The following is a 12628-nucleotide window of genomic DNA, read 5'->3' on the forward strand; positions in this document are numbered from 1 at the left end:
CTCCCGTTCCGACCATAACCAGACAAATCCTAAAAAAGATATTTTCCGATAAACAATTGTACTGAAGTCGTAAGTAATTTTTGAATATCGCTTAATATTTGAATTCTAACCCCAACAAGAACGTTTTCATATAAAGTGTTGCCAAAACTATACTATTGCATTGTTAAAAAGTTATCAGATTATTTTAGGGACAAGCTTTTAATTCTACGTATCCTATAATTCTACAAGACTTCTTTGCACAAATTTAGAATCATATATGATATGTGGTCTTTGGCAATTTGAGTATATTATGGGTATTTTGTTATTACAATCCAAACTCAGAGTTTTAAAAGAATGATAAACCATCTTAATAAAAGCAAATTAACTAATTGCCTTGTAGTTCGCTTATCAGAGCAGAAGCACGGTAGCAAGAAGAAAAATAAAAATCGATTATTTTGAAATTCCTTTTATTTCTAATATCTCCCCTGAAAATATGCAATAAAAATAAATTTTAAACAAATATTCTTGTTTTGCTCTAAACGTTTTAATTTTTCGCGAAAAATTATTAAAATGAAATGTGCTATTTAAAATTCACAATTGATTTTGATTAACTGGGCACATTTCGTTTTTTGGTTTATGTAGAGAAACTTAAAGAACCTGCACGTAATTTGGAAGTTTAAAATAATGTCGTGACTAAAAAATTATTTTTTTTTCTTCTTCATTTTTTTTTTAAATGGAGCAAAATTAGCGTTTTTAAGTATAAAATTTTTTTTTAATGTAAATTCGAAAAAATAAATTATAAAATGAAATTTATAAATTACTTTTCAATTATTATTATTTTATATAAGACTCTTAAAAGTATAAAATATGAAAATTTCTTGGATTGCATTGCATCATTGTCTGCTGTTTTAGTAAAATCAAGAAAAAAAGGAAAAATTATCAGGATCGGAAAATTTTTTTTCATCATAAACACAGATTTCATGTAGGTTAATAAATAAGGTTGATATTCCTTTACTATCTTACCCATTGGAACTTTATAATTTCAAGTGAATTCCTTATAAACAAGATGTTAATTAATTCATACTTATATGACGGACCCAATTTAAAATTTTATTCCTATTATTAAATTTATATTTTTTTTTATTAAAATTAAATAGTCATTACATTTGATGATGCCCATATTACTAAATGACACATACGGTTGAAGGTTATTTAATATCATGCAATAATAATTAAGTTTTTAATTTTATTAAAGGAGAGGAAGAGAAGGAAGGAAGTCTCATACATCATACATTTATTATGCAGATATTTAAATTATAATTCATTATAATTATAATATAAAATAATTTTTGAAAATTAAGGTAATAACCTTTAAATAATAACCTTATAATTAAGATTATAAAACATGTATGTATAATTATTGTTTGTGATTCATTTTAGCTTCAGGATATATAAAGAATTTTTGATTTTAGAGTAGACCGGTTTCAGATTTTTTGACTATTAAATGAAATGGTGTTGATTTTGAATAAAAAAAACTTACATAATTATTAATTTTATATGGAAAATAACTTTAATATTAAACATGGGTTTAAAGTATTATATTACAAACATAATATACAATTGAAGAGGTAACAAAGGGGTTAACTAACATTTTGGCGAAAATCAAAATTTTCGAATAGATCGTCATTTAATTTCATATATTTTCAACTGTAATTACTCTTATAGCTAGAAACTTAATAGAAGACGAGATTGATAATACACAAAGCAATTAATAATTTTACAATTTGTTAATAAAAAAATGTTTCACAATGCAAATGCAAATTAACCCCTTTTGTCCACTTACCTCTTCAATTGTATTATGGGCATCATCAATTAAAACTGCAAATTGTGGCCATCATATCAATTATGATTAAAAAATTTTGAATTTTTCCGACGCTGTCTAATTTTTTGGCATTGTAATTTATTTATGTGTGTATTATAAGCGAAAGATACCGCACACTGTTAACTAGTTCGTCTTCTAAGTAATCATTGGATAATTATAATATAAGACAAAAATATTTTAAATTTTAATCTTGAATTTTGAATAAATGCAGGTCATTATAGCTTTCTTTATTATCTTCACTAAATAATAAACAAATTAAGTAAAATGTTATTATTTAACATAGAAAAACGAGGAAATTTCATAAAGGATATACGATAATGTTAAACAAGTACAATATAAAATCAAAACAAACACTTTCTTGTTCCTATATATTACAAAATATTCAAATATTTTTAACAAAAAATTAAAATTATAAAAAAAAACTTCCCCTAAAATTTTTTTCAACTTAAATCAAAAGACTATAACAATATTTATAAACGTATTTAAGTTCCTGATCATAAAATGATCCTTTACAGTTCATTTACAATCAAATCGAATGTAGTGTAACAAAAACAAAAATACCAAATATATCCGTGTACAGTTTTATGAGAAAAACTAACAGGATAATGAAAATATCCTTTGCAAATAAAAATTCTTTTTGTTTTTTTTTTGGTTGATTCCTTAAATCTGCCCCGAAATTTCAATTTTTATTTCTTTAAGGATAAAAAATTTGTTTATTTGGTGATATCAAATATTCTTTTATAAAGGAAATACCCTTGAAACTCTCTTAATTTTTTGAAATTACAGTACATTATAAGTGACAGGTAGTTATTACACGAGATAGTGAACAACGGAGACACAAAAAAGAAAAACCCAAAATTTTACAGGTATCACAGAGTTTACCTGTAAAACGTATATTATTAATTTAAATTTTATATTCAACCAGGTACCTTTTATATCCCAATTCCTTATTTTTAAATTGTGAGAAAATTTTTGAAATTTGAAACCAAAAATTTTAGAAAAAAAAACCTTGAAAAAAAAAGGTACCTGTAAAAAAGGACTCCTATATATTGTTAAATTTTGGTTTATTTATGTGAATATGAATGTGTCAGTGTGTACACTTTTTCTAAATTATAAAATTTACGAGTATGACTTGGTGAAACGTGAGATATTAATAATTTTTTTTTTTTTTATAAAAATAAATAAAATCAGTGGAATAAAAATGGTTAACTTATTGTTAAACACGTGTGAAACAAGTGGACACATTTTTTTTTTTTTGGAATTTTAGTGTTTATATTTTTATAAAGGTTTTAGTAAAAGGAGCATTAAAATTTTGAGGAAATGACACGTTTAAATGTTTTATATTTTTAAAATATTTAGAAAACGAAAATAAATAAAATTCAATAGAATTAAGGAAAGCAAAGCAAATATAATTTTTTCTCATATATTGCCGGTTTTTTGTTTATTTTAAGCGTAAAATTTAAATATTTATGAAAATGGCATATTTTAAATTTTATTATGAATTTATGCTAGTTTATGCGTACATATAAATTATTGCAATTGAGAATTTCATTTGTAATTGTTAACTGGCCTGGGCGTGCAATATTTATAATTTAAACAGTCAAAAATTTTTGATATTTTTATTGAACGCATTGCATACAATAAGAAAGGTTATTTGACGGTACGAAAATTTTGCATATCGAATTTTTGGTGGTAACGCACTTTCCCGTAGTAGAGAAGCGTTATTAAATTAACAGTGTTTTTGGTTTGTGTTATTAAAGTTCACCTGATACAATTTTGATTTTGATTTTTCTTATGTAACATTTTTGCTAAATTAGACACAACAAATATAGCGGTCCGTTAAATGCTGAGCAAATCATATTTTTTAACTATTGTTCCCAGTTCTATTGGTTGACGCACATGCATTTACAATGGACGTACTTGGCTTTTGCTTTCATCATCTTTAATTATTTTTTGAGAAAATCTATGATACTTTCCAGTCAAATGTATTTAAAGTCCCTTGGATATTAACAGAAATGACCTACAGTGGCGAGTTTTAGTTAATCGAATTTTTAATTGTCACCCTTAGTGTGTTAACTTGGTTTATCGAATAAATTTTTAATTCAATAATTTTTAAAACCACTTAAAGATTATGGCTGTAACTTGTTTTATAAGCACATTCTATTATTTTCAAAATTTTAAATTAAAATTTTTATTTGTTCTTCTTACTTATTTCATCTTCGAATTTTACAAGTATACCACACTTTCACCATTTATCAAAAAAACTTTACTTTGTCTACTATTAATAACATTTTTATTAGCTTCTTCTTCGTCATTATGCACGTATGTATATATATATTATATATATGTATGTAAATATGGGTAATATTTTAACAACTAATAATCGTATACAGATATATATACATTGTTCATGTTTTTGCTTTTAATCGGTTGGTCGGTGATTATAATTGCTTCATGTTTGAATTTGGACATTCAATGAATATTCTAAGCGCATACTTTCCAAAATAACAAAAAAAAAAGAAAGAGAATAACATAAATCGAAAATATAGTGGAGAAGCAAGGTAAGTTTTAATATAAAAAGGTGAATTCTGACTAGCGTTTACAAGTGTGTCTTTATTGTCTACATTTTCTTTTCTACTCTTTCGCTTTTATTCGTGTGAAATAATAAGGTATGCACATATAAATAATTTTTTTTTTCATTTACAAAATATTTAATATTATTTATGTGTAAACACAGTGATCTCTATATAAGTTGAACAAAAATTTAAGAAGTTTTATTGTACTTAGATCATGCTGCAAACGCAAGATGGTGTTATTAAATAAAAAAAATGGATTCCATTCTTTATCACTAGTTACAATTCGGGGTGGTTCAGTTTTTAAAATTGGTTCTGCTGTATAACGGACTCGAGTTCGGGCTCGCACTTATATGAAATGCAATCGCACACGCGTATATATGCGCAAGCCGAAACATATACAATAGACATTACTTCTAAAAAATGGAAAAGGGAATATAAAAATTGTATCATCTATTTGCTTTCAGACAGCTATACTAAATGTCGAAGCTCCAGTCGGCTCAAGCCACATCCAGCTGAGGATGGATCAAAATAGGCTTCGTGCTATTACAGGTTTTTTTCACAGGGCATTATCTCGGGAAATATCATCTGTAGAAAATGGCCAGATCGGACTCCATTTTTTGTAGATATGGTACGATAAGGAAACGGCCTGGTACTGTATAACTGTCTTGCTTCGGAGGTGGGGATGGTTTTGATTTCTCAGCTCTGAGGAGTCCACGTCTAAGTTGCTAAGGGTTATATCAGGGTATTTACTTGGTATACAATAAGCATGGTTGACTGCGGCAAACGGAATGGGGGGAATTCCTTTCTTCATATCCCTCCCCAGTGATCTTCAAACTATAATACGTAATTGTAGCTATTTATCTTTAATAAAGGCCAGCTTGTACTTAAAAAATATACTTATAACTGGTGAATGGCTGTCTCAAATCACCTAATGAAACTGTTGTCATTCAATTAGGACTCTACTGTATATACTTACTTTTTTTATTGTAATATGCATATATAAAATTACGAGGCGCAAAAGACATTATGTTTAGCATTAAAATGGAATGTGCGCGGACTGAATAGAACCGAATTTAATAGTTGATCTTTAAGAAACAACAAAAAAAAAAATAAAATTAAATAGTTTTATGTCTTATATTTTATGTTCTTTTATTATTAAAAGTGTTGTTGTTTGTTTGTTGGTTCTATAAAAATGTATAAGCACACAAATATTAAGATAATTATCTTCAATTTCAACAACCTGAGGAATGAAATAAATTTTTTGTTTTGTCCATTTAAGTTTTATATATGACGTGGTTGGTTTCTTGTAGAATTTTTTTTTTTTTTTGAATTTTTATTTTGTCATGGGTTAGTGCCATTGCCAAGAACGTGGGAAAGTTAGAACGTGCTTCAAATTATCTAAAATGGATAAGACAAAAAAAAAATGTACGTAAAGAAATTTTATTAAATTTTTTCTTTATTTTTACCAAGAAATTTTTATATTATAATATAAAAGATACTCGTATGATGTTTTGATATAGAAATCCGTGTCTTAAATATTATTAACAATACACTTAAGTACAAATATATTCACATACATACATGTATTTATATTTTGTTGGTTATTTAATTACATTGTGATAGTGAGAAATCATCATTAACCATTTTAAACACAACCTATTCAAAATTCAAGAGGTGTCATTTAAAAAATGATTATTTCGGAATTATAAATGAATTTTTTTTTTGTTTTTAACATTTAAATCAAAAAAAAAAAATATTTTGGTACCTCATAAGAACACATGTATCCTATACGAACTCATATATGTTAATGAATGCAATAATAGACATGAGAAATTTTTTTTATAAAATCTAAAGAAATTTTTCTAATAAAAATGCATACACTGATATGAGCGTTCTTCATGATCCATGTGACATGAGTGATTTTAACATGTGGAATTAACATTATTGTATTTTACATATATATATATTTACATATTATATAAATGGAAATGATGATGGGAAAATAGAAAAATAAATTTATTACTTCAAGGTCTATCATCTATATTCAAGGCCATTATTCAAAAGGCAGTATACGTACCTAAATTGAAATTTTATGTTTGTAAAATATTTTAAGGAAATTATTTACATTAATGGCGTTTAACTATATATAAACAATTTTTGAATCCATTTTAAAACGAGAAGAAATAGAGTTTACCTTGTCAACTCGGTGATACCCCTACGAATTTGTTATCCTATGTGCAAATAAATATACCATAATTCACTATGGGACAGACTATGACTTTAAGTTGCCGTATTACCATATTATTAATTTACCATATTTTCAGTACTGTTTTTCTCAAAATACTGTGTGTGCCAGACTACTATTGAAGTTGTGTGGCTGCTACCAGAAAGAGCCAAGCAATTATAAGGAATTTTATCAAACTAATATATTTGTTTGTGTGAAATTTCAATACTATATCTTTTATAGTTTCTGAGATATAGCCAAATAAATTTTGAAGTTGTATGGCAGCCACCCGAACCGGTATTCCGATCATGTCCACTTTAAATAGGGTTCTGGCACTTACTACAGTAAATTATATGTGAAAATTTGGTGAGCTTAGGTCAATAAGTTTTTAAGTTATCGCTGGGATGAACGGACGGACAGACAAATTTAAATCAGCTCAGAATTCGACGCTGATCAAAAACATACACTTAAGTCTATATCTCAGAGCATTATTTCTTAGCGTTACAAACAGTAAGACAAATTTAGTATACCCTTCGAACAAACGTTCGTACGGGTATAATGAAATAAATCTACGTTGGTAGTTTTTTTCGAACCCGGAAATTTAAAAAAATTCTAACTCTAATTCAAAAGTTTTTACTTTATTCAAAATGTTACTACATTTTGATTACAATCAATTAAAAATTAAAAATTGTAATAATTAACTAAATACAAACTGATTTATAATTTAAGTTATTGAGCAATCTCCAAATTTGACCCTCTGAATAAGAGACCAGTATAGGTAGAGCTAAAATTTTTTTACTAACATTAAAATTAGAAGAAATTTTGTGTTACTACAAGGTTCAACTTATAACATAGTAAAGATCATTGTTTATTCGGTTTTCAGGTATTTCGTCTCAAAGAAGTTGAGCATTTAATTCAGGATTAAGCATTCTTTATTTCCTATAGAATCAAGCGAAATTACAGCCGTGAATTTAGCAGCTCGGTGGAAAAATGGCCTAAATTGTTATTTTGCCGCTGGTGATTTTTTCAGACATCATTTATTTCCATGTGTTTGTAACATTTATATGAAAAATACTCAACACAAACTGATTGCACCGTACCGCTGTTGTTCTGCGTTACTGTTCACCATTTTGATTCTGTTTTTCACAATGATATTGTTGAATTAGAGCTATAATTATAAATTTTTAGTTAAATCTTTTTTTATTTTTCATATAAAAGTAAATTTCATTATTTTTTGTCCAATATTTTCTCTTAAAATTTAGTTTTTAATAGGCTTTCAATTATACGATCTCAAAATTTCCCTTTAATTCATTAACATTTTTACTATACGAATAAAGGTCAAACAACTAAATTTTGTATTCAAATAATAAAATTTTGTCCTTTATAATAAAAAAAGAAAATACTTAATCCTCATTAGGTCTCTTCAAAATCTATTGTCTTAACAATTTTATAGTCATATAATTAATCCTTTATGTGTGAAACGTGTTAAATAAATTTTTATACGTACCCGTATCATACACATATTTGGGCTCTTAATCAACAATTCAAATCATAGTTTTTAAATAAAAATAAAATTAATTAATATAAAATTATTTTAATAATGAAAGTAACCATATACATAATATGCGTTTGGTCTCCTAATTCTATATTTTGAATAATAATTAGTAAATTACCCTTTTTCCTTATTCTTTGAATACGAAGTACTTAATTATTAGAATTAAAATTTTCATTAAAAATGATAAAAATCAGGAATAATAAATTTTTATTTTTTAATTTCTGAAAAATATTCTTGTTCCTGCAATAAAACCATTCATTACTTATCTACTTTTTTTTTTCAAAAAAAAAAATGATTAAGAAAAATGTTAATAATCACTTTCGTTCCATTGATTATTAATCATAAAATATACAGAGAAAATTTATTATGCTATAGAAATTTTAATGTTTTTAATTCGAAGAAATCATTTGAATGGAATTTTAATTTAATTCAAAAATTACCCATTTTTTAACAAGTGCTCGATATATTTTCAGGACTGGGTACATGAATAAATATAATTAGAAAATTTCACTCTTATGCATTTTTGTTAAAATATGCAAGGAATACAAAATTGTATACAATTACAAAATATAAGAAAAATAGTAAAATTGCTATTTATTTTGTAATTTGATTAAAAGTTTAAGAATAAGAGATATAAAATTAAACTTAAATTAAAATACCAAATTTATCGAATCTAGATAAGTCGAACATGGAATTTAGTTGTGGAAGATAAATTTATCAATAAAATTTTTATTTTTCAAATTTCAGATGTTGAAAATCAGCCTCTTAATTCAATAACGGTTAAAATTCTAATTGGATTTTTAAGATCTAAGACGTGATATTTAAACTACAACTGGACTCAATTCACCCTCTACTATACAAGTGGATTCCATTTGTTTTAATATTAGAAATATCGAATAAGAAGTGATTTAATTTAGAAACAGAAAAAATGTCAAAATAAGGCTTATATAGTGGCATTCACAGGTATAAAATATAGAAAGCTTGTATTTAATGCCTTAAATTCGTAACTTTTTTTTTTATAAAAAAAAATTCAAAATTTAATTTTACTTTAATTTTGTTTTACCAACTTCTCCAATATTTAGGAATAAAGTCAAAGTTTTAAATCGAAACCTTCATAATACCTGTTATATTGTTCTACAAAACAGTACCAAAGTAAGTTGATTGGTTGGTTGATGTGGCCGTTGCAACAGGTTAACCGCACCTCATTTAGTACATATGTGTTTTTTGCTACAACCATTCGTGAACCCCAGGTAATCATCGAACGTTCCATTATAGGTTACCTGTCAAAGTCACCCGATTCCTTTCAGGCTCCTCCACGCTGGATAACTTTTTAAGCTGGACCACGCTGGACACATTGTCAAGTTCCTCGACCACGTTGGACCATATTTTATTATTGAAATTCGACTGTAGATTCTCAACATTTTTAAAATTTTTTCTTAAAAATCTTGTAATTTGTACTTTAAATCAAAAATGGTAAGAAACAATTTCCATTAAATTAGTATCGTGTTTAAAATTTAATTTTTTTTAAGTAAAATACAAATAAACTCCATATTTTTTTTTAATCTCTTTGCATTCTTTAACATGAATTTTAAAAATAAATATGTTTGCATGTAATATATTACAAGAACAAAAAAAAATTACAAAAAATTTAGATCGTGACCATAAAATTTTTAAAATTTTTAAGAATTTACTAAAAATAACACAACCTTTGTTTTTTCTTTTTAAATTAACAAATTGTTTAACTTGGACTTACACTAAATTTCTACTATTTTATTAAAGAAATTCTTAACAAGGAAATCTTTTTTCTACAAAAATTTATTCATATAAAGATCAACTATAAATATTTTAAAAATAACTACATTTCCCATATCATGTACAACTCCTCAACCTTCAACATTTTTCATAACCTTCAATCAAATTTTATTACAAAATTCTTTCAGATTTCTGGTACCTATACCTACTTTCCTCTTATTTTTTTTCTACAGAAAAACAAAAAATGGAATAAAAAATTCGACCCAATATCAAACCTAAAATTAAATTATAAGCAAGTACAAGAGATAAACCGCAAGTTTACCATACGCCACTAAACTTTTTCCATCACCTTATACCTACATAAACCTACAGATAAAATAATTCTAGATTTATAAAAATCTTAGTTTTAATAATGAAATAACAAATATGAGTAAAAAAATAACCTACCTAAAAAAACGAAGAAGAAGAAGAAGCAAAAAAAATTAGTGTCTAGCTGCAATCACAGCACGAGTTGGGTTTACTCTTAATTTAACCTTTTTTTTCCTACTTCTTCTTCTTCGTCTTTAAAAGCCGAATATAACAATCTCGCGCTTAATATATACGAGAACAAAGTCATGGTTGATTATGTATAAAAAAAAAATTAAAATCTATGTATTTGCCTTGCATCCCCATAAATTGAAAAAAACAAAAATAAGAAAAGTTTTATTCCTTGATAAAGATTCAATGGGTCAAATTTTATTGTGTCGTTCATTATTTTTGTAAGATTAAGTGCAAGTTATAAAGATGAAGAAAGAATGAAACAGAAGTATAGAAGACGACAAGAGTGTGGTCGCTTTTGTTTTGCTTTTTGTTTTATTTGAATTTTTTTCGTTCGTATCTCGCTTAATGATTCATCAAGATGTACAGTGAAGATTAAAAAATGAAAATTCGATTCCCATCCATAAGAAACATGTAATTTAATTTTTTTTTATCTCTCACTTAAATCCTTTTCTTAAATTCAAATATAATGAATAAGAGAGAAAAGGGGCAGAATAAGAAACTAAAGCAAAGTAAAAAAAAAAAAAAGATTATTGCTTCCGTTGACGCTATCATTATCCCAGTTTTTTTTTTTATTTTTTCTTCATAATTTGCTCTTTGGTCCTTTCTCTCATTCGTTTTTTATCTCCAATTAGTGATGTTAATTTCTAGAGTTTTATTTTTGTGTTTATTCCATTTTTAATTCAGCATTTTAGTTTACTACTGAAGATGCTAAAATATTCGAAAAGAAATTCTTATGTATGTAAGTATTGTTAATTAAAGTTCAAGTGAAAAAATATCGGGTTTTAACAGCAGATCTCTCTTGATCACTAGATCTTGAACACGGCTCTTTCAGAAAACAAATAAAATTGTGGAAAATAACATAATTTAATTTTTCATTTCCTCGAAATTCTAGTATGTTCGAGCAAATAAAATTAAATTCATTTGCAGGACTTTTGAAACAAAAATTAGGAGATAAACTTCAGAAGTCTCTTCTCATAGTTAAAGAGAAAAAAAAAATCGAAAACTTCGAGTGCATTTTGTATATACAAACTAAATTTTTTTCGTATTTTACTCAGTTTCCATCTTATACCGAGAAATATAAAGTCAAATTTGAATTATTGCAACACTTTAGAGATTAAATTTATTTATTAGTTTTAAATTTAGGAAGAACTCATAAAAATTTTTAAATGGAAATATGTTTGAAATTTTACAGTCACATAACGAATTATTAAAAATAATTGACGAATTTAACATATCGAATGCTATCACATACTAAAATTCATCCTTTTACGTTAAATTTAGAGTAAAGTGACGTTAAAAAGTGACGCTGCACCGTTGTCCTTGGCATCCCGTAGAATTACTCCGGCCCAATGAAAAGAGATGTCGCTCCACCTCCCTCTGGCGAGTTCATCAACTCTCTCATTCTCGCCTATACCGTAGTGTCCCGGCATTCACATCAAGGTTGACTTAACATCAAGGGTTTTAACGCATTCCTTCAGCAGTCTGAATCACACTACATCAGACGAAAAGGCCTCAAGAACGGACCTACTGTCCGACATAATAAAAAGCCTACTCCTTCTAATGCTCTTTCTGATAAATTTCATAGCAAAATATATTGTTAATAAATTAACATATTAACAACACAATAGTTAGTAAGCACAAATCCAATAAAAATTCAACTTAATATAGTGTTTACTTTTCTCTTACTCTATGTAGTACATTATATTTTGTACTCTTATTTAAAAAATTATAATTTAATGAACCTTTATTACTGTGCCCCTTAAAAGTAATTTAAAAAAAAAAGAAATCTTTTTCTTCTTTAATACAAATCATAATAATTTCAATATCTTAAATGAAAATAAAATTAATACATAATATCAAAATGTAAACAATATTACATAATTTCATATACATACATGTGCACAACATATATTTATATACATATATGTATATATATCAATATATTCAACGCTTATTCATTATTTTCATACTTTTTATCTTATTTTGTGATGCCTCTTTTCATTATATCCTTCTATATTATTAATTTATGTTAGCATAAATAACTATACAAAAATCCTTATATCATCATTCAAGAGCCTTTTTTTTCATTATATACCACATATATATCATTTAAAATATAT

Source organism: Condylostylus longicornis, unplaced genomic scaffold (assembly GCF_029603195.1).
Source record: "Condylostylus longicornis isolate FDR11 unplaced genomic scaffold, ASM2960319v2 ptg000030l, whole genome shotgun sequence".
Classification (NCBI taxonomy): Eukaryota; Metazoa; Arthropoda; class Insecta; order Diptera; family Dolichopodidae; genus Condylostylus; species Condylostylus longicornis.